Source organism: Kogia breviceps, chromosome 8 (assembly GCF_026419965.1).
Source record: "Kogia breviceps isolate mKogBre1 chromosome 8, mKogBre1 haplotype 1, whole genome shotgun sequence".
NCBI classification, from domain to species: domain Eukaryota; kingdom Metazoa; phylum Chordata; class Mammalia; order Artiodactyla; family Physeteridae; genus Kogia; species Kogia breviceps.
This window is the reverse complement of record NC_081317.1, coordinates 84828109-84853540: the sequence shown is the minus strand read 5'-3', so window position 1 is coordinate 84853540 and position 25432 is coordinate 84828109.

Here is a 25432-nt window from a genome sequence, read left to right as displayed (position 1 = left end):
ATCAGAGGGATCAGCCCAGATTTAAGGAGATGGATGTCCCTTGTTAATGGATGAATCAGCTTGCCCACACAGGGAGACAAGGGATTGTCGGCCGCCATCTTTAAACACTATCACATATTGTACTTTAGCTGGCCTTAAAAGAGCTTTATATTTGTCATCCATCTTAGATTTAGAATCTTGAGCACACTGGAAAACACCATTATTTAGAAGCAGCATATTCTTATTTTTAGAAGATACCTAAAAGCAGAAAAGAGTTTTGGGGTAATGAAACAGTAAATGACTTCAGACTATAAAATAATACCCTTTCTCATAAATTAAAGAAAAATTACTAGAGTAATAAAGGCACAGAGTTTAACTCATACTACAATGCGGATGTAGGCAAAAGTGTAACTTTATTATTCAGTCTCTAATCTGGCTTGTTCCCCAAATGCCTACCCCCTGGTGAGCAGGGAAAAAATGTATTCAACATGCAGTCTGGCTTAAAGCAATGACCCATGACCTGAACAATCCACTAGGCAATGTTCAGTCTCTTTCCATTCCTCTGTTTGCCTTCCAAAGAGCATCTGAGTACATGGAGAGAGAGAGGGTGCCTCATGTGTTCCCCTGACGTTCAGGGAACGGAGGTCTTTGGGCTTGTGCTAGTCCTTGGATATTTGCCTGTTGAAGGGATCGCTCTTCTCTTCCTGGTCATTTTGCCTACTACTGGCCTCTGGTATTGTCTGTGGTCCAGTCTTTTGCTGTGAGAAATGCTCTGGATGGGAATTCCCCAGAGAACTTGGCCTCCCCTTACTCCTGCTGGTTGCAGACCCTGACTCTGCTGAGTCCTCCCTCTCTGGACCAGTGAACCTCACCCACCCCAGCTTCCCCTATGGGATCATCCATCCCTCCTTGCACAGATGACCCCGTGGCAGTCCACGGCCTTATAATGCAGCACCCATTCTTCCTGAGAACTGAAGGCTGCCAGGAACGTCTATCATCAGAGGCTCTCTGCCTAACTGCACAAAAAAAGAGTTACAGCAGGCCCGAGACTGCTACCCTAAAGGCCTGCTTGCAAGGCCTTGGTTGGTGTCTGTGAACTTGGATTCAGGGAGAATTCCTACCATACTAACTAATAAGAATGAACCAGTGTCTCTAAACTCTTTGTGCAAACAACATGGTTTATGCTAACACCTGCTTTCCTTCCGGGAGTCTGGTATTTAGGTACGTGTGGGAGGAGGATGCCTTCATGACCAGTCCCCAAGATAAACCTGGGGCACTTCTAAGTGTTCTGAGTCTCTACTGTGCTTCCTGGAAGACAACATTTTACATGGCTGCTGGGGGAATCAAGCACATCCATGTGACCTACTGGGAAAGAAGTCTTGGAAGCTTGCATCTGGTCTCCTCCGGACTTTGCCTTAGGTACCTTTTCTCTTTATTGATATTGTCTTGTATTCTTTCACTGTAATAAATCACAACCATGAGTATGACTATATGCTGAGTCCTATGAGTCCTCTTAGCAAATCATCAAAACTGGGGGTGGTCTTGGGGACCCCAGGCACATATGCTCTGCCACCATGATTACTGTGATGTAGTGGCACATGCTTGTGCACACACACATAACCCCTCAGGCCAATGATATCAGATGAGTTTCTTTACTTTTCATGTGTTTGTATTTTACTTCATAATTTTCATCTTTTGTTTTTCAATTTGGAAAAAGAGAAAAATTCACCTAATAGGAAGCAAACCCACCGGCATATTTTCCTTTGTAAAGCAGTTTTAAATAAAATACTGGATTTAAAACATCACAAAAAGGGGATACTTAATGTTGTATATGATTTAATAAAAATGTTTTACTTTACTGTCCCAAAGGTGAATTTTCTAGATGATGCTAGAAATAATAAGCAGGCTAAGTCATCAGTGTCACCTGGTCCAGGGAGCCTGAATGGTGTGGGTGGCATGAACACTAAGAAAAGGGCACACAAGTAAACCAACTAACGACAAGCACATTCCCATGATGGCTAGCGGCCATATCTCTGGGAGAGCACGTAGCCCTGTAGTAATCCCTTCTTTTTTTCCCCAGCTTTGTTGAGATATAATTGACACATGATATTGTGTAAGTTTAAGGTGTACAACGTGTTGATTTCATACACTTATATATTGTAAAATGACTACCACAATAGCATCAATTAACACCTGCATCACATCAAGTAGTTACCATTGTGTGTGTGTGTGTGTGTGTGGCGAGAACATTTAAGATCTATTCTCTTGGCAATATCATCCCTTCTTCTGACTCACTCTCTCCTTACCCGAATCCCCTCAGAAACAACTTTCTCCCCCACTTATTTACCAAAATAAATAAGGTAATAAACAGGACTCAGGCAAACAGGCATTACTTGATTTTCTACTAGGATCACCCAACCCCGAATTTCACTAACATATGAGGTAAAAAAAAAAAAAAAAAGCTGGGTAAGGGTCTTTTGGAGGAGGGTAGTTGTTCCCATGCAGCATCGTCTGATTTTATTATCAAACTGCTTTTGTTTGGAATGAAGAGGAATCCAAAAATAAATGAACTGGCTCGGAAACACTTGATGAAAATAACGTTGAAAGGCCCTGTCTATCGCTGGCCGCTGTGCCAAGGAACTGAGCCCCAGCCTCCACCTCCCTCTGCGATGTCCCCTCCCACGTGAGAGCAGCTCACGTCTGCTGCTCGTGCCTGTTTAACATGGAATTCTTCAAGTACCGCTGCAAAGCATCCAGCAAACACACCAACTCTAAACTTAGCCTTACATATGTAGCCAGAGACATGGATAAATATAGAGACCTAGAAATACATACAGAACTCCAGAAAAACGTGCTCTCGGCCAGAAACATATTGTGAATATGCAAATACCTCAGTGTCTGGTACCAAAGCTTTGCCCTTTAGCACTTGCCTAACTCCATCTTTCTCTCTTTTTCTTTCTTCACCATGCCCCGCTCCACCAGTACCTTCCCATCTGTTTATTTTTTCCAAACTTCCATTTTAAAAAATATGGTATCACCTCTTAAAAATAAGAAAAATATGGTGCCACAAATACCACTGCCAGGTGTAACATATGATGCTGCTTCTGGGAGTTGGGGAACAAAATGTAGAAAGGAGGCTGCATTCAAATTTTCTTAAAAAGGTTACCGGAAATGGATTTTATCCATTTTGTCTGAACTCTCTTCGTTCCTGGTTAGATTTCAGGTTGTCTTTGTACTTCAAAGAAATTGTATAATCCAGGCCTTGTCATCAGCTTTCTTAATTTATTTCCCTGAGATGACAGGCCCCACAGAGGCAGGCCTGCCTCTCAAATGTCTGGATTACAGTGTAGCTATGGAAACAGGTGTTAAAGTGCCTTGAATGTCAAGTGACACTGGTACTTTGCACACTGCGTTCTATGTGGACGGCATGTTATTTTACACGCTGACCAGCGCAACTGCATCCCTCTCTTCAATTTACAGAAGATCGTCATCAGAGAGGAGATTTGCCCGTATGAACCTCGAGGTATTCTCTGGGAAGAGAATGAAGATGGCAAATTTGTTGTGTTCTCTAAAGCTCTGATTGAAGTTCTCTATTCTGCCAAAAAAATTAAAATAAAATAAAGTAAAATTAAATTAAATTGGATTAAATTAGATTAGATTAAAGTAAATAAAATAAAATAAGAGAGAGGGAGGGAAATCAGAACAGATTTCTTTTCCATGGGCCAGTGATATTTCCTTCTCTCGTCTAAAAAGGAGAAAAATGAGAAGAATGTTATAATAAAAGATCCTACTCTAACTCATGCCCCCCTTCTCTGTAACTTTCATGAACATTTTTATTCCCAGGATTAAAGATCTAGTGAATTTCAGCATCATTATGTAGAAGTAGCTATTTTCAATAGCTTGCAAAAAGCACTGCCCACCATTATTAATGTGACATGCTCAGAAAGAAAAAGGAGCAAAGGAATGGGTGGTTCTGGAGTAGCCACCATGTGCTGGCCTAGCTATCAGACATGAGTTATTTTATTTCATTTCATTTTTACAAACAGCACTGCAGGGGGGATATAATCCCTGATTTATGTGAAGGGAAACTGAGACTCAGAAAGGTTAAGTAAAACACTCAAGGCCTCAAGTTTATAAATGCAACAGCCAGAATTCAATGTGAGGTTTGTCTACAAAGTCCATGTTCTTTCCACTGAATCAACCTAGACAGCAAGTTTAGGGCATGTAAGGCCAAACTGGCATACCCTCTCCTTGGCATGTTTCCCCCTTCAGTTTAGCTGGTTTAAAAAGACAAGGCTTCATATCTCTGGTCAGGTCACAATAATTAGGTGTGGTCCCCTGACACTCAAATCATGTTGGCCTGGCTCCAGCTTCTATATTAGCATTACTCAGTTGAAATTTTATCCAAACCCTGGTGAGTTATTAAATCAAAGTCTCATTTAAATGGATGTTGAGAAACTCTACACTTTTTAAAAAACAGTGGTGTAAAATCTAATGGATCCTATTTGCTCCCTTTATAAGTACTTATTGTGATTTCTGATGCATCACTGGCCTTATGGTAGGCAAAACAGGAATTAGAGAAGGGATATTCCTAAACTCACCTCTATGTAAAATAAGAAAAAAACATTTTTTAAAGTTTGTGCTTCTGAAAGGCCATGGTGAGATACGTTTGTATTTGACGTAATGTAATCATTTACATGTACAAATTGTCAAATACAGACAAAGCTAAATGACTACAGGTGTCTATCCTTGTGATCTCACGAGCAGATGAGAAGAGAACTTCAAAATAATGGAACCTAAAAGAATAGCAAGGATGTTGCAAATTGGCTCCTGAAACTAGCAGCAACTGGAGAAGTTACAGCACATTCTGTTAAACTACTGTCGCCGCACACTTAGCATTTCTTTTTCAAATCTGTACTAATTCATAGGAAAGATGTAAAGCAATATTACTCTTAATGTATTTTGGCTGCAAGTTACAGTATTCAAAATCCAAAAATTTAAATCCTGAGGAATCGTTGTCGCAATCCAGGCAGTGTAAATCCAGTTCAAAGATACAACTGTACCTCTCCAGAAGAGATAGAGTTTGTCACATATGGACTTGGCTTAATGTGATTAGATCCCAGGTGAGTTCTTGGCTCATCTTACTTTTGTGCTAACAAGAATGCAAAAAAGCTCTGGTCCTCTCTCCTTATTTCGTCTCTTTCCCCAGAGGTCTTGGTGACCACCAAATCTTCCCCCAGAAAGTACTGCTTTCACACATTCCTTGGGCGACATTTCCCCTCCTTCCATGCAACAGAGACCCCACCCCATCAGTATAAGCCATTCAACATGTGTAGGTATCCATATATCAGGAAGTGATGAATACAGACTATATATATATGCCTCTGTATAATACTAGATTATGACAAGCCCATTTACAATTATAATCTCCTTGCCATTTGGTATCTGAAATTCAGTTGGTATCTAGAATAAATTTTCATTCAATCCACTGATATATATAATTGGTATATGTGCCCCCAAAAAGTATCTCTTTCATATTTCTTATAAAAATAAATATCTTGTGATGCTATGAATAACATTGAAATGTATCCCCCCGCTTTGTTATTCTTAAAGATCACATGCTCTAGAACAATTATAACTGACTAAGTATGTGAGCACTGACATAAAGATGATTTTAAACTCAGCCAGGACATAAAAGTGTTAGGTTTCGTTCCCTGGATCCTTTTTTATATTTTGAACTGACCACACTTGATTTACTAGCCTGACTTACGAAGTCTTTCAATTTATCCACTACCCTCCAGTCACCCTCAGGTGCTACTGTGCAAACCTTGTCCTTTAAACAGAAAAACACTTTGCTGTCCTGGTCAAATGGAGGCCTGCAGTGCACATTCCGGGGGGGCTGAAGTTTTCTCTGAAATGAAATATAGGAGCCATAACTCAGTTTCTCTGGCAATGAACCATAGAAGCCATTTATCAGAATGTGGCAGACACTTATCTCCTCAAATACTCCAAGGCAGATGGAAATAGCATCTAGCCTCCTGTCAGAATAAATAACCCAAATATTGCCCCAAATCCATGAAAAGACCCAAACAGACGAGCGGCCATAGATCAGCTAGAGGCATACCAAACAGTCAGCTGCAAACCTTTGCTTCCACCCCCTTGGAGGGCACCAGCAGTCTCTGTTCACGATGGGCCCGCATTCTAGAACCCAAGCCTTCTGGCCTCTGAGCTTTTGTTCTGACCCTCTTAAGCTAACGTGTTATTTTCTACTATAAAGTTCCAATCTTGCCCTCTCACGACTTTATCGGGAAAAGGATTTTTTCCATTTTCTAACCTAAATACAGACATTTAAATAGTACCTCCTCCAAAGGACAGTTTGGGACAAGCTGTTTCCCTCATTTCAAGGCAAATCAGTCTTGTACTGATTTTAAAAATGGTTAAAATAGTAAATTTTATGTTATGTGTGTTTTATCACAATTTAAAACAAATTTTTTAAATTAAAAAAAAATCAGTCTTAAACTCTGGAATCGATCAAATTAATAAGAATGCCAGGTTTTTAAATGTTGGACTTTCTTGATTGTATCATGTTTGTAACAGACCTAAGTCCTCTGGAAGACAGGCACAGTGGTAAACTAGCTCTTTTTCCTCCCTATAATGCTGGCCTTGTGTTAAAATTGTTTATTAAGTCTCTGAGGCACTCAAAGCTATCGATACATAGTGATAGCTTAATTTATGACGTTTATAAGCATGGGTAATTCTAGCCCTTGAAGAGGCTAACCTAAGCCTAAACAGACTAACCTAAGAATTCTACTCAGCCCTTCCCCACTCCATTCCTAAAGAGGATTTTTGATCGATATTTTGCATTTTCAACTTATAGCTGTTTTTTTTTGTGTGTGTGTGATATGCGGGCCTCTCACTGTTGTGGCCTCTCCCGTTGCGAAGCACAGGCTCCGGACGCGCAGGCTCAGCGGCCATGGCTCACGGGCCCAGCCGCTCCGCGGCATGTGGGATCTTCCCGGACCGGGACACGAACCCGCGTCCCCTGCATCGGCAGGCGGATTCTCAACCACTGCGCCAACAGGGAAGCCCTATAGCTGTTTTTTTTTTGCTTTTGTTTTTTTAATGAGAAAATACTCATTAGACCTTTTGTGTCTGAGCTAAGAAAATCTCTGATTTTAAAACTGAAACGTCACAAATAACCAAGGCATTTCCTTTTATTTTATGTAAAAATTTGGCTTTTCCCCCCCAAAAGTTTGTCCTACCTTTTTTTAAAGTAGTCTCATCAATGATTCTGAGAGATTATTAACTTTTTAAGAAAAGAAGGTGATGGTAGACACTGTAGTGCCACCCTCTGGAGCATGCTGCCATGTCCCTAGCAGGTGTTCATAAAGGCTTACTGTTTCCATTTGCATTGGCAGGACAACTGAACACTTCTAAAAAGTAATTTGGGAAATGACAAAAGTAAAGGCATTCTCCTAGATGAATTGGTATCCATTTAGTAGTCAAACACTGTCCCAGAAAAGTGAAACATCCAGAAAGATGGCCAGAGGGTTTTGCCTGGTCAGATGCTTGAGCATCTCTTTGTAAAGGGAATAGACGGGTACAAAAAAAAAGAGCTTAAGCATTATCTTCTACAAGTGAACTGGAAGAAACCTGTAGGTGCCCAACTATTCAATGAAGGAACCCCAGATTATTCCCTTGGAGACTAGATCCTGGGATTCTGACTAAACTATTTTCAGCACTTTGGGGTTTTCACACTAATATGCCTTTAAAACTTTAATATTGAGAAATGCACACACACAAATGTTCTGAGATGAGCTTCTCTTCTTTTAATATGGAGTTTGGAAGCTAAAGAACCATTTGAAGCTGGATTTCTCCTGAAGAGCTAGGTAACTCCTGGATACAACATGAGTACTGAAAATCCTTCAGTGGTCCTCCAGTATCTGTAAGATCAAGTCCAAGCTTTAGGCTCTGATTCATGTCCACCTCTCTAGCCTCTTACCTACAGCTCCCTCAATCTGCATCTGTGTTTGTTACTTTCGAAGCAAGCCATATTCTCACACCCTTGTGTCTTTGCACACACTGCCCTTTTATATACAGTATTCTTTGCAACATTGCCACCTGGAACACACCTACACATAATTTAACACACACATAGTGGTCTGTGAAGCTTTTCCTGACTGCCTGGTGAGACTCAGGGGATCTCTTCTTTACTCTCTCCATGAGCTCTGAGTGTGTCATAGCCAGAGCAGTTCTCATCGTGTGACAACTGTTTCTGCAAACGTTTGTGCCCCACTCCCTCTAGATTATGTAGTATCTACAAGGCCAAGAGTCTATTCCTCACTTATCTTTATATACCCAGGAAGGAAGAGAGGCAGGAAGGAGGAAAAGACTCACATATACTAGTGCCAACCAAATGTAGACCATTCATTCATTCACTCACTCACTCACTCTCTTATTCACCTGAGAGACTTCGGTCTAGGATGGCACTCAGAGGACTTGAGAGAAAATGCAAGTTGGTGTCTTAAAGCCAAAAGATAACATAGAGTCAGTGAATCACTGCTGTCAAAGTCAAAATCAAGCTAAAAGTCCAGAAACCCAGAAGGCAGTGAAGAGGCATGAGTCAGGGCTGGATCATGAGTTTAAAGATGAGACCATTCAGCCAAATACCCGCTACTCAGTTCAGATGGGACATGTGTGGTTTTCAGTTTTCTGCAGTTCCTACAACTCCTTAATAATTCATCTACCTAGATTCATTCAATTATATTTCCAATCTAGATTCTGCAGGTGTTTGGGTTTTGGACCTATGACCTAAGGGAGCCATTTAACAAATGATATTTTTGGAACTCATCTGATCCACTGGCTTGGATGCCAAGAATTTAGACACTTCTAAAAGAAAAATTGCTTATTACTGACAATGTTTTTAAGCCACAAAGCCATAAAGCCTTTGGTAATATCTCTAGCTTCATTCATCAAACCAGGCATTCTAATAGTCGCTTGAGGGCAAGGAGCACTTGATGACAAATGACTAGCAAAACACATAAACACACAGACATACGCATGGCCACCACCACCCTCACCACCACCACCACAAGAACAACACGAACAAAATAAACAGGGCCTTTTCCCTCATGACACTGAGGTTCTTTATTCTACTCTCTCCAAAGAAAACTTCATAATTTTGTACACTTTATAGAGCTCCTGTACAATACGAGAAAGGGCCTTTTCTTAGTTCTAGCCTAAGAAGAATTATGATCCCGTAGTTTAATACCAAAGTCGGCTGCTGTTGCAGGAGGAGTGTTCATTCTCAAGCAGAGCTGAAAAATGGTTGTGCTTAGTTTTTTTTTGTTTTTTTGATGGGGTGGTGTCTCTTTTGGCCTCCTTTAGAGGCAGGGCTGGAGGAGACGGCAAGAAGACCTTGAAATCAATTGGCTCTATGAAAACGAAGGATCTAAGTCATCCTTCATTTGCTCTAACCATAATCCACTGGACTTGTATTTTGTGCTCTATCAAATCTAACCTTCCCCAAGGAAAACCTGATTCTCTTAGGCCCAGTCTGTGCTCTGAGAGCACAAGCCACATGGCCTACTTCAGTAAGTCCCCATTACTGCCAACCGCATTGCTTTCGGAGCCAAATCCCATGGGCTCTCAAGATGGATCATTCAATCTTCTGAGTAATCAATCCCGAGAGCCTGCCGATCTGGCCCTGCTCGGCTGTGCTGGGGAGAGGCCTGCGTCCTGGCCTGGGCAGACTTGGACCCAGGGAAGCAGCAGCAACTTATAACCTCCAATTTCAAAAGCCTCTCCACAGATACTTGGGAAAGGGCAGCAGGAAGGTGTGAAAAACAAAAGCAGGGCTGGGGGAGGAGGCTGGGAGATTTGATCCTAAACAGGTTTCGCTCAAAAAAAGAAAATGGTTATATGACGCTTTGCAAAAACCTCACACTCTGTGGTGCCCTTTGGGGAAACTTGAACCTCCCAACTATGTTGTCACACATGGAACCCACACCCAGAGTGTTAAGTATCATCGCCTCTCCAACAGAAAAATGTCATCACTCCCTCCTCCTGGCTGGTGTCTTTAAATAGCTCCTCTTATTTACGGGTGTACATACGTAGTGTTAATGTCCTTCAGTTGCTCTATTTTCAAGGATGGAAAAGCAGTTGCTAAGCATTTCTAAATGATAGCCTTAGGGTTCATTAAAAATATGGCAAACATTTGCTAAGCTCATTAAGTGCAATTTTTGTGTGTGTGTATCAGATTCCTCCTCTGCATGCTCTGCGTGACCAAACATCTATTAACCCTAATCTCATTGATGAGTCTGATACATTCAAACCGGCAATTAGACTAAACAAAAGGGATATTTATGGAGAGACTCCTAAACGGGCTTTCATATGGGTCTAAGCTGTTTCAAATCGACAGTTTAATTCCCCTCTGTTAATCCCTTGCTTCCAGAGCACTCCCTTTGTTTGATTATAGGCTGTCAGATTCAGGGATTCTGACTGAATCAAAATTTGAGGCAAACTAGAAACACATAATAATTACGCTATTTAAGCCCCGTTGCCTACTGTATAAGCAGACGAAGTGCTCTATGCATGAAGACTCCTTGGCACAAAAGGGTTCTAAAATGTGCTGCTTGTACAATTAGAAGCTATAGAATCTGAATTAGGTGGTTGTTTCCCCAGATCCTTTAGAAAATCCTCCAGTTGATGAATTTGGTGGTAAAATACCATGCATTAAATCCGTTGACTAGGCAAAAATATTTTAGGAAGGGCTTCCTCTGCTCTCCCTCCCTCCACCAGCTCACCTCCCTCCGCAACCGCAGCTGTGGACTTGTCTGACCCACAGTGGTTAATCTGAGCACCCGCTCTCACTTGGCCTTTCCAGCTTTCCATTAACTCAGGGCCACGGTGGAGGTATTATTAGAGGCGGAAAGGATTCTGCATCACTTACATGGTGTAAAGCTGGACAAATAAACAGGTACTGACTATGGATGTCTCCCAAACACACTGGGCCTCAGCTTTTGAATGTGCTCTTTCAAATGGCAAAATGACCCTTCTCTAGCTTGTAAAACCTCTCTTTGTTTTCCCTCAAAGAGAAGGAAACTCACCCAGAGGAGTGGACTTTTGACAGAGTTCCCCAGCAGTAACATCATTTTCAAGTGGCTCTTGACCAGCTGAGCTTTTTCAAAGTGTAACTTTTATAGCCACAAAGGATCATGTCTTATTTGGGTTCATTAAATTTCCTCCTACTTTGCAAAGGGCTGACCAAGCTCACAGCTGCCGCGAGAGAGAAGCCAGACCTTCATCATTCTTCAAGTCGATTCAGCACTGGTCAGGGCTCTATTTGAAAGCTCTACCCAGATTTAGACCTCATAATTTAGTCTCTGTTAGCAAAGAACAAACAAAAAAGAATTCCCTCGCTCTGGTTAGAGATGGATCTCCTTTTGTTTCTGGCGAAAGTTCGAATGTTGCCAGTGTTAGCGTGGCAATGAGAATCCACGCTGACTTCTGGGAGCGTTGCGTGAGTGAGACCGTGGTGCCGGGGCTCACAGTGAGAAACTTCATCTAGCAGCAAAGAGAAAATGAACCTGAGTTTAACAAGAGTCAAACTGTGAACTCAGAAGCCTCCTCGCCTCCTCTTGCACTCTCCCCTGGGAACTATAGTTCCCAGAATTCTCTACCACCAGGATTTGGGCTTAGACGTTTCCAAGGAAAGGTTCCCACGCGGGGTTTGGAAAGCAAAGAGGAGAAGCCTCCTCTCTCCAGCAGCAACTGCGGCCCCAGTGACTTGAGGTCTCAGTGTCCTATCAAAAATCACTTTGAGGCTGCCATAGCTTTCCTCTGATTCCTACACGTTTAGATTTCCGGAGCACCAGCAGTTCCCTCCTAGCCCTGGCTCCCAGACTTTCTCATGGATATGCAAGCCCCCAATTTCTGTGTTAAGATATTTCCTGCTTCAAATAACTGGCTGGACCCTGATGGATACCGGTAATAGATGCCCGGAGCTAGGAAAGAGAGCTGAGCTGACTGAGGGCAGATCACTTTGAAGGGTGGGACCTGAAGCTTAGTGTGGGGAGCAATTTCATTCATGTGTGCAAGCATCCTTTCAACAAATCCTCAACTGTGCACCTACAAAATCCTAAACCCTCTGGCAGAAAACAGTGATAAAGAGATATGCTCCCTAACATGTAGATCTTATAGCGTAATAATGAGGGGAAGGGGGCAGAGAGCTACAGCTGCCATTTATGGGGAGAAGAAAAGAATAACTGACAAGCAAAGAATAATAGGAATGTAATTTAGGGGAAAAAAAAGTTAGTTGGGAACCTAATACACCTGAGTTACAATCTCAACTCTATCACTTCCTAACCATGGCCTTGAGGCAATCAAATGAGTTTACTCTCTTGAGTGTCTGCTTCCCAGTTCGCATTTTACAGGACTGTCATGAAATTAGAGACAATGCAGGTAAAGTACCCAGCATGGTAACTAAAACATAGTAGCCACTCATCAAAGGGTATTTAAACGTTTTTCTCCCCACTAGACGCTAAGCTTCCTAAAAGCAGTTGCCGTGTTTCACTGTCTTGGTTGAAAGATGTTCGGTAATTCATGAATGAATGATGGGATAAGTGAATACATGAATAAACTGTGTGGAACATAATGCATGCTTGGTAATTGAGCTATCTGTATTATAATTAAATATAATTAATATACTGTAGATACATACTAAGCTCAGTGGGGAAGAAAGAGAAGGAAGTCTTGGGGGAAGTAGAGAGGGAAGAGAGCATTTGAGCTGAAACTTGAAGAATGCAAAGGAACAGGTCCTACTATTTGGACAGGATGATGACACACCAATACAACCTGCTGAAAAGAGTGCCCCGGGCACTCCCTGCCTGGGCATCTTCCGGCCTCCCATTCTAGATGATGATGATGGAGCCTTCCTACCTAGGGCCAGGCTGAGCCTCCTGTGACTTTTAACTACCAGCCCTGTGGTTCTATGAGCTCTCAGGTAGAAAAACCCACACATCACACAAGAATGCCCTGTGAGTGACGCAGGCTCTCATTTCTGCTGAAGGAAATGAATTCAGAAAGAAAATGATAATCTACAGGGAGTAACACCCACGCAGTTATCACTCACACGATCCCAAAAGGATCTGAACCTGATTGGAGCGGTGCTTCATAAACTTCCTTTCAAGGGGTTTCTTTGCCATCTCAGTAATTATGAAAGACTTTTATAGTCTGATAAAATATGTTATAATCCCTGTTCAATTTTATACTTATTTTAAAACTATACCTATTGTTTCTCTTTTTCTAATTTTCTTTTTCTTTCTCTCTCTCTCTCTTTTTTTTTTTTTTTTGCCTATGCAGTTTTAATTCCATGGATTTTCCCCTTTTTTCTCTTTCCCACCTCCTCCTCCTCAAACACCCTCTCTAAATGTCAGTAAAATTCCAAGATCATTTCTAGGTGACATATTCATTGGTGGCACATTTTTCCTGGTCTTCTTCTGGAGGAGTCTCAGATCAGTGCAATGGCTGCAGGCCTTGCTAATTTCCATGCTCATTCAATCATTTCATCATTCATTCATTCACTCCATAAGGAATGGAGCTCTAGGCACTGAGGATATAGCAGTGAACAGATCAAGAGGTCAGGCAAGGTCCCTGCTTGTGGAACTTACCTTCTGATAGGTGCACACAGGTGCCCTCTGGATATATAAAATAAGTGAAGGGAGTAAGTAAAGTTTGCCACTGGAAACTTCTCACTCCCCATTTCAACAACTCTTTTGTCCTGTGTTGCTTCCTTTACCCTGCTCACTGGCAAAACTTCTCTCTGCCTGGATTCCCTGCCAGGTCCTCAGTGGAGGCTCCCAGTCAAGCATGCCCACTCCATGTTGGACCTAACCCAACTCACTCAAATTAAGTCAATCTGTTCTGTATCCTAATGCTTCTCAAATTAGGATATGTGTACGGTATACCAGGAGACTGCAAAACGGCAGGAAAAAATCTACTGCGTTTTCCTGAAGCATAAAGTCCAACAGATGATAAATAGGATATAGTAGAGGATAGAATAGAAAATTTTAGATATAACAAGGGAAAAGAGACATCATGTGCTTGCCACTTTGAACTATGTACCAGAGTCCTCAAGAGCAGTAAGAAAAAGACAAATGGGAACAGAAGAGAAATCAAGACAGAGACAGAGGTGAGCTGGGGAGCAGGGAGGTGCACATTCACTCTCTAGATCCCATCAGGAAACCTTTGAGAGCCATGCTGGACGCCACTTCCACGGGACCTGGATCTCCAGCCTTACAATGGAGCTGCTCTCCTGCTGAAAGCCCTCCAAAGGCTTCCTGTGGTGACAAGAAAACCGTGTCTGCCTGCTCTGCACCAGCTGTGCTTGCCCACCTCTCAAAGCTCGTATACTACCTTCTTCCCCTACATGTCTTTCTTCCGCCACTGGGGCCTTCTTTTCTTCCCAAATGTATCCATCTTGCTCTCTCCCGGGGTTTCTGCACTGGCTGCGGCTGTCTCTGCTCACGAGCTCCCCACCTCACCTGTCCTCACCCACACGTCTTCACAGGGTTAGAATCTTCTTTCCTTCTTGTCATGCACTTGCTGCTTAATGACAGCTTCCCTGAGACATGTGATAACACTGATCCAAAGGAGCCTTCCAGTAAATTGCTCCGATGTCGCCCTGTTTTCTCTATACGGCACTTATCACTATCCGAAATGATCTTATTCTCATGTGAATTTAATGTCTATCTTGCCCAACCTAGATTACAAGTCCCATGAGAGCAGAGACCTTGGCCGTCTTACTTCCTGACACATGCATTCCCCAAAGTGTCTGTGATAAAGTAGGTACTCCATTAATATTTGTTTTGTCGTTAAAGATTGAGGTAACAGACTGCATAAGCCTTTCCTAAGAGAAAATGGGGGGAATGGTATTTTTTTTTAAAAAAAAAGGAGAAAAAGTTGTACAAATGAAGATTCTTTTCCCTTGCTTTTTAGTTTGCCATAGAACTTCACCAACATAGCTCTTTACATGGGCAACTAATCATACATACAAATTCCCAAGAACGGCCCACTTACTGTAGTGAATTTTTTTTTTTTTTCAGTACGCGGGCCTCTCACCGTTGCGGCCTCTCCCGTTGCGGAGCACAGGCTCCGGACGCGCAGGCTCAGCGGCCATGGCTCACGGGCCCAGCCGCTCCGCAGCATGTGGGATCTTCCCGGACCGGGGCACAGACCCGTGTCCCCTGCATCGGCAGGCGGATTCTCAACCACCGTGCCACCAGGGAAGCCCTGTAGTGAACTTTTTATTTTAGATTTCTTGTTCTAGACATTGTCAGGCACTGAAGACCTAGAGATGAATGCTACACTATTCATATCTTTGAGAAAGTAGGGAGAAAGTTACTAACAGTATGGAAAGTGCTTTGGTGAAGCTGTGCACAAATTATTTTGAACAGAAAGGGGACCAGCTAAGTCTGGTCTAGAAGAGCTGCAGAAACAGCACTAACATACATTCTGGGTTTGAAAACATAAGACGATGAAGGGCAAGTTCATTCTAGGTAGAGGGGCAAGAACACATACAATAAAGTTTTAAAAGATGCTGCTTTTATAATCAGGTAAAAGCTGAGTGTTTCCCACATGGTGGGAATCCAGCGTGCAGAGAAAGGTGGTGGGAAGGGTCCAGTGAAGGGTCTTTGTTGTCAAGATACAAGCTTGGGGCTTCCCTGGTGGTGCAGTGGTTGAGAGTCCGCCTGCCGATGCAGGGGACGCGGGTTCGTGCCCCGGTCCGGGAGGATCGATCCCACATACCGCGGAGGGGATGGGCCCGTGAGCCATGGCCGCTGAGCCTGCACGTCCGGAGCCTGTGCTCCGCAACGGGAGAGGCCACGGCAGTGAGAGGCCCGCGTACTGCAAAAAAAAAAAAAAAAAGATACAAGCTTGGACAATCCTGTGATCACTGAAGAGTTGTGGAATGGTTTTAAGGGGGATGGTGACAAGATGAGAGCCATATTTTAGAAAGGCGAGTGGAGGTAGTATGAAGAAGGCTCATCTAGTGGCCCTGGCAAAAGACCCAAGCCCACTGCACTGATACAAGCAGGAGATGATCAAGGCAGCACACTGGATGCAGAGACATCAACCCAGTGCCAGGAGTGACAAGACTCCCTTGCTAACTAGATGTGTGTGCTGAGGAAATGAGAGATCATGGATGGTGGTCATGGCAGGAACGCATGAGGAACATGGGAGAGAGACAAGTTTGAAGGGAATTCTCTCAGGTACTAATACAGTTGAATGTGTGATGCATTCCAGCAGCCTTGGCATTTTATCGGTTGTTAAAATCCTCTAAGCCTTAGCCAGCAGGTATTTAAAGGCTGAGATAAAAGCATCATGACAGGCCAGAAGGGTAGGTATTTTTAAGACAGGGTCAGAATCCCCAGAATCCCCATCAGTCACCCACAGAGACCGCTGCCTTCATTAACTGAACGTGGGCCAAGCCTGCTGCCAGCCGCCACTAACACCCTCTCCCCAACATCCCCACTGTCACACATGATAGGTTTTTTCAATCCGTCTAACATAATGAGACCACTTTGCAATTCCATTATGATTCATTCTCAAGTTGAAAAGCTATAGTCAAATCTCCATGAAGGAACAGCATTAAGGAAGTGCAGTGACATCCTTTGGGGTTCCACATGCTTCTCTGGCAGCCAGGCCAATCTTCTGAGCGTACCTCTTACAGGATATTTGCCAAACTCTTTCTCCAAGAGTATTAGTAAAAGATCTATAGCTCACAGTTGGCTACCAAATGCAGCGGCCACATTCCATGCTGGTGCCAGCAAAGTACTTCACATAGGCAGACAGCTTTCTGAGGCTGCTTTATTTCTTGTCAGGCTTTCAAACCTTACTCCAACAGAAATCTTTTGTATTTAAGCTAATGGCCACAAAACCAGAATGTGTCTTCTGGTCAAATGTGCCTTTTACGTGTCATACCATGTTTCTTCTCCTCCCTGATTTTTTTTTTAGGATGGAAAAAATGCAGTTGGTTTTTCCTGATGCCACTTTCCCTACAGTCACAAACATCCTAACAGAAGCGTATCTGTTCATATTGAGCCTTCCTGTGCCCAGAGAAATGCCATTCACAATTCAATAACTGTATCTGCCTTATCGCCTTTGAATACAGGTTTCCGTAGTTTAAATTTTCTGTGAAGCCACTAACACATTGTCAGAGTCCGATTAGTAAAATGAACCAATAAATCTCTTCTTTTTCCAACAACGCCTTGTGTAGTCCAATTATCAACCTGTCTGGGGTAATGTTTGTACAGTTTTGAAAGAAGAGCCACGAGCATTCTTCTTCAGCCCAGCACCTTCTTCTACCACCATATTGAAACTGGAGGTTATAGGTTTCCAGATCAAAGCTCAGAACTGGCAGGAAGCCTAGCTAATTACTCTGCTGGCACTGAGCCCCTTGGGAGATCAGATAGGCCTTCCTCACCTTCAATACAGCTCAGAAACAGGGAGTTAAACACTGGATAAGGAACTGAGAGGAGTCATTCACTGCAGACAGAGTTGAACAGAAGTGTCTGCTGGAGAACGACCCCTTGGCACCATATCTGAGGCTCACAAATGACAAAGCAGATGTGAAACTCTACTTGGGGGGAAAGAATTGGGAAAGACCTGAGGGACCTTTCAGAGAACGCTAAACCTCCCTGAGAGGGTACAGTTCAGAAAACGGAGAAAATTTCCTCCAGCCAGCAAACTGAGCAAATCAAATGTGCAAAACTTTTGTATTTGAATCATAATATTCATCTAAAAATGATTTTTAAGGGCATTGCTGTAACTCCTTTGGCTATCCCTTAAAGAAAACTCTCCAACATTTAATAAAACAGATTACCTGTTCCTTTTTTCCAATGAACACTTTGTGTTGTGCTATGAGGTCTCAAAAAATCACCAAGTCACAGTGCCTGCCCTTGACAGCCTCACAGTCTGGGGAGACAGACAGCCATATCATTATAAAAACGGACACAGAGGTCTTTGGAAGGAAAAGAGGTGGTAAAAATATGGGAAGACTGAAAGGATCTAGGTGTCCTAGAAGAGGGGAGATTTGATTTGAGTCCTGACTGATTGATTATTTGAGCTTTAGCTGACAAGGTAGGGAAATGGAAGAACATTGAACCCGGAAGGAACAGTAAAAGCAGAAGGAAATATTTGAGGAAGTTCAGGACACGCTGAAAGGATAGTGAGTAGAACTGGTATACGGAATGTGTGCTTGAACTGTGTGAGGAGTAGAAAGTGGGAAATACAAAAGGGAAGGCCACCTTCAACAGCTAAGAATTGGGGGATTTCTTCTGTACACAGTCAGGAGCCATCGAGTGGCTCTGAGAAAGAGAAAGGTGTGGCCAGATCCCAGCTATAGTACGACAATGGGAAACAGTGGGTATACTGGATTGGAAGGGTGAAGTTCTACAGTTAGAGGTAGCATTATAATAATCCAGGCATGAGGTAAGGCAAATCTGATGGTAACAAGAGAGAGGGAGATGGTCAAGGATATGTGTGGTAGGCTAAACAATGGCCTTCCAGAGATGTCTATGTCCTAAATCCCCAGAACCTGTGTATGTGCTACCTTATATGGCAAATGGGACTCTGCAGATGTGATTACAGATCTTGAGATGGGTAGATTACTCTGAATTATCAGGGTGGGCCCAATCTAAACACAAGATTCCTTACATGAGGGAGCCAGGAGGATCAGAGTCGGAGAGAAAATGCAAGGACGGAAGCAGAGATCAGAGAGAAGATGCCGCCCTGCTGTCTTTGAACATGGAGTAAGAGGCCTTGAGCCAAACACTCGTGCAGCCTCTAGAAGCTAGAAAGGCAAAGAAGCAGTCACTTCTCTAGGGCTCCAGAAGGAATGCAATTTTGCTGACACATTGATTGAGCCCAGTGAGACCCATTTTGGACTTCTCACCTCCAGAACTGTAAGATAATAAATTTGTGTTTTAAGCCACAAAGTTTGTAGTGATTTGTTATAACAGCTATAGGAAACTAATATGATGTCAGACACATTTCCCAGGTAGTATTAATAGTATTTATCAACTAACTGGATGTGAAGAATAAGAAGAATGAAAAATTGAAAATGGCTTAGTAAAATCATTGATAAAATTAATTAATCATCAAGAAAAAGGAAAATTGGGCAGAGGAGAGTATAGTGAGAGAGAATGAAATTCAAAGGGAAAGAGAGTTTAGAATAGAACCTTGAAGAACAGTATATCAGTTCTTTAGAATGAAGTTGACAGATGCCTCCAAGGAAGGGAGCAAAGGAAACTAACCTCCTGGGTCCTATTTGGGGATCTTATAAAACTTATGCCAGGACTATTCCCAACTTAATTTTCGGTAGATTCCTCAGCATTCTGTGTCCCTTTTCGGGAATGCCTCTTCTGATTTATTACCCGTTATGTGGGTAACTTAGATTTCAAATTCCCTTTGTCCTTTTTTTTATGTTCACCAAAAAGAACACACCACAAACCACTTGGCAGTTCTATTTAAACCCATCTGCTCTCTAAACTCTCTACCATGTTAAGTCGCCCTTACCAGATCCAGCTCTCTTCTCCTACTTGGACGTTCCTATAGCAATCTCCTATTTCTCACCCTTCTGTTAGGTAAAGGAGAGCACAATCGCCCCACCCCCTGCCATCTCTGAGTCCTGGGCATCAGTGGACACTCAGGCCCTGGAATCCCCACTTCATTCCCAAGTGGCTTTTCAAAGAACTTTCCAAACAAAGACCTTCCCTACCTCTAAGGAGGTGTAAAAGAATAACACTCCCCCCAGAGCATCACAGGTATATTTGTGGCACGCAACCTCCTTTGTGGAACAAGGCTGAGTGCAAATAAATAAGCACCTTTCTTGCCTTGACAAGTAAGTGCCCAGAATTTCCAAGTGCTTCTAAGGGTAGAAATCTGTCTGTCCAGCAATCAGAAGACATTCAACTCCTTCCTTTTCCTTCTGTTGGGAATACAATTAAGTAAATTATAGAATCAACGTATCATCGTAAAACTGAAGACAAGATCACTTGTTGACATCTTTCAAAAACTTTCCTTCCAAATTGCACCCAACTGTCTAAATAAACTGGTTTAGCAACTATCTTCCTTGTGATGGGCTCAGCTGGAAACAGCTGCCTTATCCAACTGGCACTATAGACACAGTGACAAGAGACTGTGAGCTATTCAAGGACCCATGAAAATGCTGGAGACTTAGAAAGGGTTATTGTCTCTAAAATACAAAAAGAAGATGGAAGTTCAAAATTAATAAATGTTTAACCAAATGCCTATAGAAATCTTGTACTCCTATTCACCAATCATTACATTTAATATTTGTACAATTTCACTCTGACTTGAAAACCACCAGTAGCTTGTATTTTCTCACTTAGTGAGAATTTTGAATGCACAATGATTTCCAAAAAATCACAGTCAGTCGTAAAGTAAATGAATTATTTGATATGAAATAATTTTCAAAGTCAATTATAAAAATCTTGTCTAGAATAAAATTTGTATTTCACTTTGGATGTTGAGATATATTAATGTTGGATGCTATGTGGTATGGAAAACCCCAAAATAAGATTCTTTACGGTTTATGAAGACTGAATTATATTAAAACTTTCTAGTGGCTAAGAGCACGCAGGCTAGTGGGATGTATGGTGTGTAACTGGACCCATTGTCATTCCCAGTTTCAAACTTACTTGGACTTTTACGCCATGGAAATGTACAATGCAGACTTCTGAACAGACGCTTACATACCCCAAGGCCTCCATAACTAGAGCACAAAGTATATTGCTTGCTCCCCCTCAGGGCACCCCAGCTCCCAGAAATGCATTTTCTCTGGGGTTCACTGGTATGATTTGCAGCCTTCCAGAACCAGCCTTAGTTTTTGTTGCTGCTTTAATTTTGCTGGCCTGCCTTCCTCAAGCACTTGGCAGACGGAATGTTATAATCCCAGTGGCCTGGAAACCTCCATCTGGATGTTTAGCTTTCTAGTCACTCTCCTGCACTGGCTGCTGTTAAGTGGCTGGCAGGTCTTCTTATAACCCTTTCTCCTGTCTCTCCCCTTCCAGATATCTATTTTTCAGCATGAAAAACAGCAGAACCTTTTCCCTTCCAAATCAATCTTCATTTTCATAACCGACTCTACATTCCTGAGGTGGTCAGAAAATGCCTGTTTTTACCAGAGGCAAACAGTATTCCAGTCGAATTCTTGCCAGGCTCTTAAGATGTGGATTGTTTGTTCACTAATTCAGTCGTGGGGCACATTCCATCTGGGCTGAAGAGAGAGTTGCATTTGGATTCTCTCCTGGACTCTTAGTTCTTAAAGGGATTTGAGTTAGCTGACTACCTGTATCATCATTCATATGCAGAATTTCTAGACTAGAGATATTAAGCTGACTGTGTCCTGGGAGAAAGACTTGCTCTCCCACTCCCCTCCTTCTCCTCCTCCTCCTCCTCCTTCTTCTCCCACTCCTCCTCCTCCTCCCTCCCTTTGGTCTCCACTTCAACTACTGGAGGAAAACAATAAGGGAAAGGAAACAATGCTATGAGTCTTCTAGGCCAACCAATTGCAAAAGTAGGGAAACAACAAAATCTGTTACATTCGACTCACTCACTGAGGAGCAGACAATCATAAATCAGGCACAAACACATGCATGAAGCAAGGGAGTGATATACTATGGAATGTTTTATTGTAAATGAGGCAATTACCAGCAGCTCCAGAAACAGCCTGCAGTGCGCTCCTCTTACGTGGCCAGGACGTGGCCACCTGATGGCATAATCTTGGTGAACTACAGGAGGTGGTAATTACTTAGGGGTCTTATTCTTCTGATGCTGTTGATATGGAAGCTTGTCTAGAGCTTGAGTAATGTTTTCTTGAGAATTCTATATCCTCTATCTTCCATGACTTTGCAGCCTCATCTTTTCTTCAAGTATTTGAAAGCTTATGAACCTACTTTCTACAGGCAATCTATTCATCCCTATAGGGCTTTACAGAAGTGAGATCAGTATAAGTGAATGGATAATATAAAATATACCACAAATCTTAGGCAGTGTTATATTTAGAAATATAGGCAGACTCTCCAAATTATACTAATTTGCATTAAAATGTGAATTGGGCCTTTGTCGAAAGAGCTTCTGTGCTCTTTCCACAGAAAATCTTTGGCACTTATTGAAATAGTTAAATTAGAAAAACCTTTAGAGACTCCTCCTAATATTGCCAAAAGATTTTAACATCTTATGTAACAGCATCTTAAAACCTTTCCCAAACCCTCAGTACAGTTCCCAAAGCCTAACCCAAAATTATGCTCTTTCATTCATTTTGTAAATCCCCAATTTTGAAGCTAAAAAGAAAAGAAGATGTGTTTAGGAAGTGAATTACATAATGAAACAATCAATGTTTTTAAGTTCTGAATTCCATGATAAAGGAACTCTTCCTTTATGAGGAAATAAAAACACAACATCGTGGCAGGTGCCATGAAAGAAACTTTCACTTTATACCCAAAGTTTGGAAATAACATCTTTCTAAAATCATAAATGCGGAAATAACATGTTAGAAAGGAAGGGAACAAATAATAGGATTTATTGGCAATGTTTTACTGCCAGTGGTGGAGCAGAAATAACATATCTGCATTAAAAGAGCACTGTTTTTAGGCAGCCAAGCTGCCAGCCCCTAAGGCCTTCAGGCTCAGTGATTCCAGAGGACTTGGGAGATTTTCCTACTGGCTTGCTGAATCTGATGCTAGCAGGAGTATCCTTCAACTTAGCTCTCATTGAAATGCATATCCTATTACAACGGAACAGCAAGTTTCTAGATCTTGACCAGGCTGGCATTTTGCTCCTAAGAAAAAGAGAACAAAATGGTCCACAAAGGGGCCATTGATGTTCAACTGGGTCTAGCTGAAATCACAAATGGCCTGTTAGGAGCAGATGATCAGCCTTGGTTTCCTGAGCTTGCGTGAGTATCAATCTGTAAAGGACATGGGGCCAAAGAAAGAGATGGATGAATGCCAGCCCCTCATCATGATCGTTCTACAAAAGAGGGGCCCTGTGTTAATCCTTGCTCTTGCCTTGAGAAAAATTAAACTACCCTGGGGAGTTAAAAAAAAAAAAAAATAGTCTTCCACAACTAGGGCGCCTGCCGGACGCTGGTGGGGGACTCTGATGCCCAAGGAGACCGAAGGAACCCCAAAGTGAACTGGTAGGACATAGGGGGAATTAGGGGGGTGGAGAAGAAGTGGAGACCAGACAGGATCGGTGCCCCTGAGGCTGGGGAGATCAGGAGAGGCAGGCGGGAGGGGCCCTCCCAGACCAGAGAAGCAGGAGAGGACAGGAAGGCATTTGCCCTGCCCACTCGAGCCCAAGAAGCCTGCTGAGCTCTCAGGTGAGGTCGCCCGCCCTCTGAGACCAGGGGTGGGGGGCACACCTGGGCCCCTTCTGTTCCTTGAGCCTAAGCCCCACCCCCCACAGCCCCCAGGGCCTTTCCCAGCCCTGTGGATCCTGAGCATTGGCCCCACCCAAAGGCCCAAGCCTCACCCTTGCTTAGGCCCCACCCTCCAGAGCCAAGGCCTACCCTCACTTTTAATTTTTTTTCCTTTTCCCTCCTCCTCTGTTTTACTATTGTGGTACTGATGTACCTTCTGGTTGTTGATTCATCTATATTTTTATTTTTATATTCTTCCTAACATATCTGTTAGTTTCTGAGTCTAATTTTATTTTTCACCTTATTGTTGTGTTTGTTTTGTCACCCCAGGCAGTTTGTGGGATCTTGGTTCATGAGCCCAGGGTCAGGCCAAAGCTCCTGCAGTGGGAGCTCCAAGTCCGAACCACTGGACTAACAGAGAACCTCAGACCCAGGGAATATTCATCGAAGAGAGTTCTCATGGAGGTCCTCATCTTAGCACCAAGACCCAGTTCGACCTAATAGCCCACAAACCCCAGTGTTAGAAGCCTCAGGCCAAACAACCAGTATGACAGGAACGCAATCTCACTCAAAAAAAAAAAAAAAAAAAAGAGAGATGGCAAAAAAATATGTCACAGATGAAGGAGCAAGGTAAAAGCCTACAAGACCAAATAAATGAAGAGGAAATAGGCACTCTACCAGAAAAATAATTCAGAGTAATGATAGTAAAGATGATCCAAAATCTCAGAAATAGAATGGAGGCACCGATTGAGAAAATACAAGAAATGTTTAACAAAGATCGAGAAGAACTAAAGAACAAACAAACAGAGATGAACAACACAATAACTAAAATGAAAAATACACTAGAAGGAATGAATAACAGAATAACTGACGCAGAAGAACAAATAAATAAGCTGGAAGACAAAATGGTGGAAATAACTGCTGAGGAGCAGAATAAAGAAAAAAGAATGAAAAGAATTGAAGACAATCTCAGACACCTCTGGGACAACACTAAACACACCAACATTCAAATTATAGGGGTCCCAGAAGAAGAAGAGAAAAAGAAAGGGTCTGAGAAAATATTTGCAGACGTTACAGTGGAAAACTTCCCTAACATGGGAAAGGAAAGAGTCACCCAAGTCCAGGAAGCACAGAGAGTCCCATACAGGATAAACCCTAGGAAAAACACACCAAGACACATATTAATCAAACTAACAAAAACTAAATTCAAAGAAAAAAATATTAAAAGCAGCAAGGGAAAAACAAAAAATAACATACAAAGGAATCCCCATAAGGTTATCAGCTGATTTTTCAGCGGAAATTTTGCAGGTCAGAAGGGAGTGGCAGGACATACTTAAAGTGATGAAAGAAAAACCTACAACCAAGATTACTCTACCCAGCAAGGATCTCATTCATATTCGATGGAGAAGTCAAAAGCTTTTCAGACAAGCAAAAGCTAAGAGAATTCAGCACCAACAAACCAGCTTTACAACAAATGCTACAGAAACTTCTCTAAGCAGAAAACACAAGAGAAGAAAAGGACCCACAAAAACAAACCCAAAACAATTAAGAAAATGGTAATAGGAACATACATATCGATAACAACCTTGAATGTAAATGGATTAAATGCCTCAACCAAAAGGTACAGACTGGCTGAATGGATACAAAAATGAGACCCATATATATGCTGTCTACAAAAGACCCACTTCAGATCTAGGGTCACATACAGACTGAAAGTGAAGGGATGGAAAAAAATATTCCATGCAAACAGAAATCAAAAGAAAGCTGGACTAGCAATACTCATATCTGATAAAATAGACTTTAAAATAAAGACTGTTACAAGAGACAAGGAGGGACACTACCTAATGATCAAAGGATCAATCCAAAAAGAAGATATAACAATTATAAATGTTTATGCACCCTATAACATAGAAGCACCTCAATATATAAGGCAAATGCTAACAACTATGAAAGGAGAAATTGACAGTAACACAATAATAGATGGGGACTTTAACTCCCCACTTACAC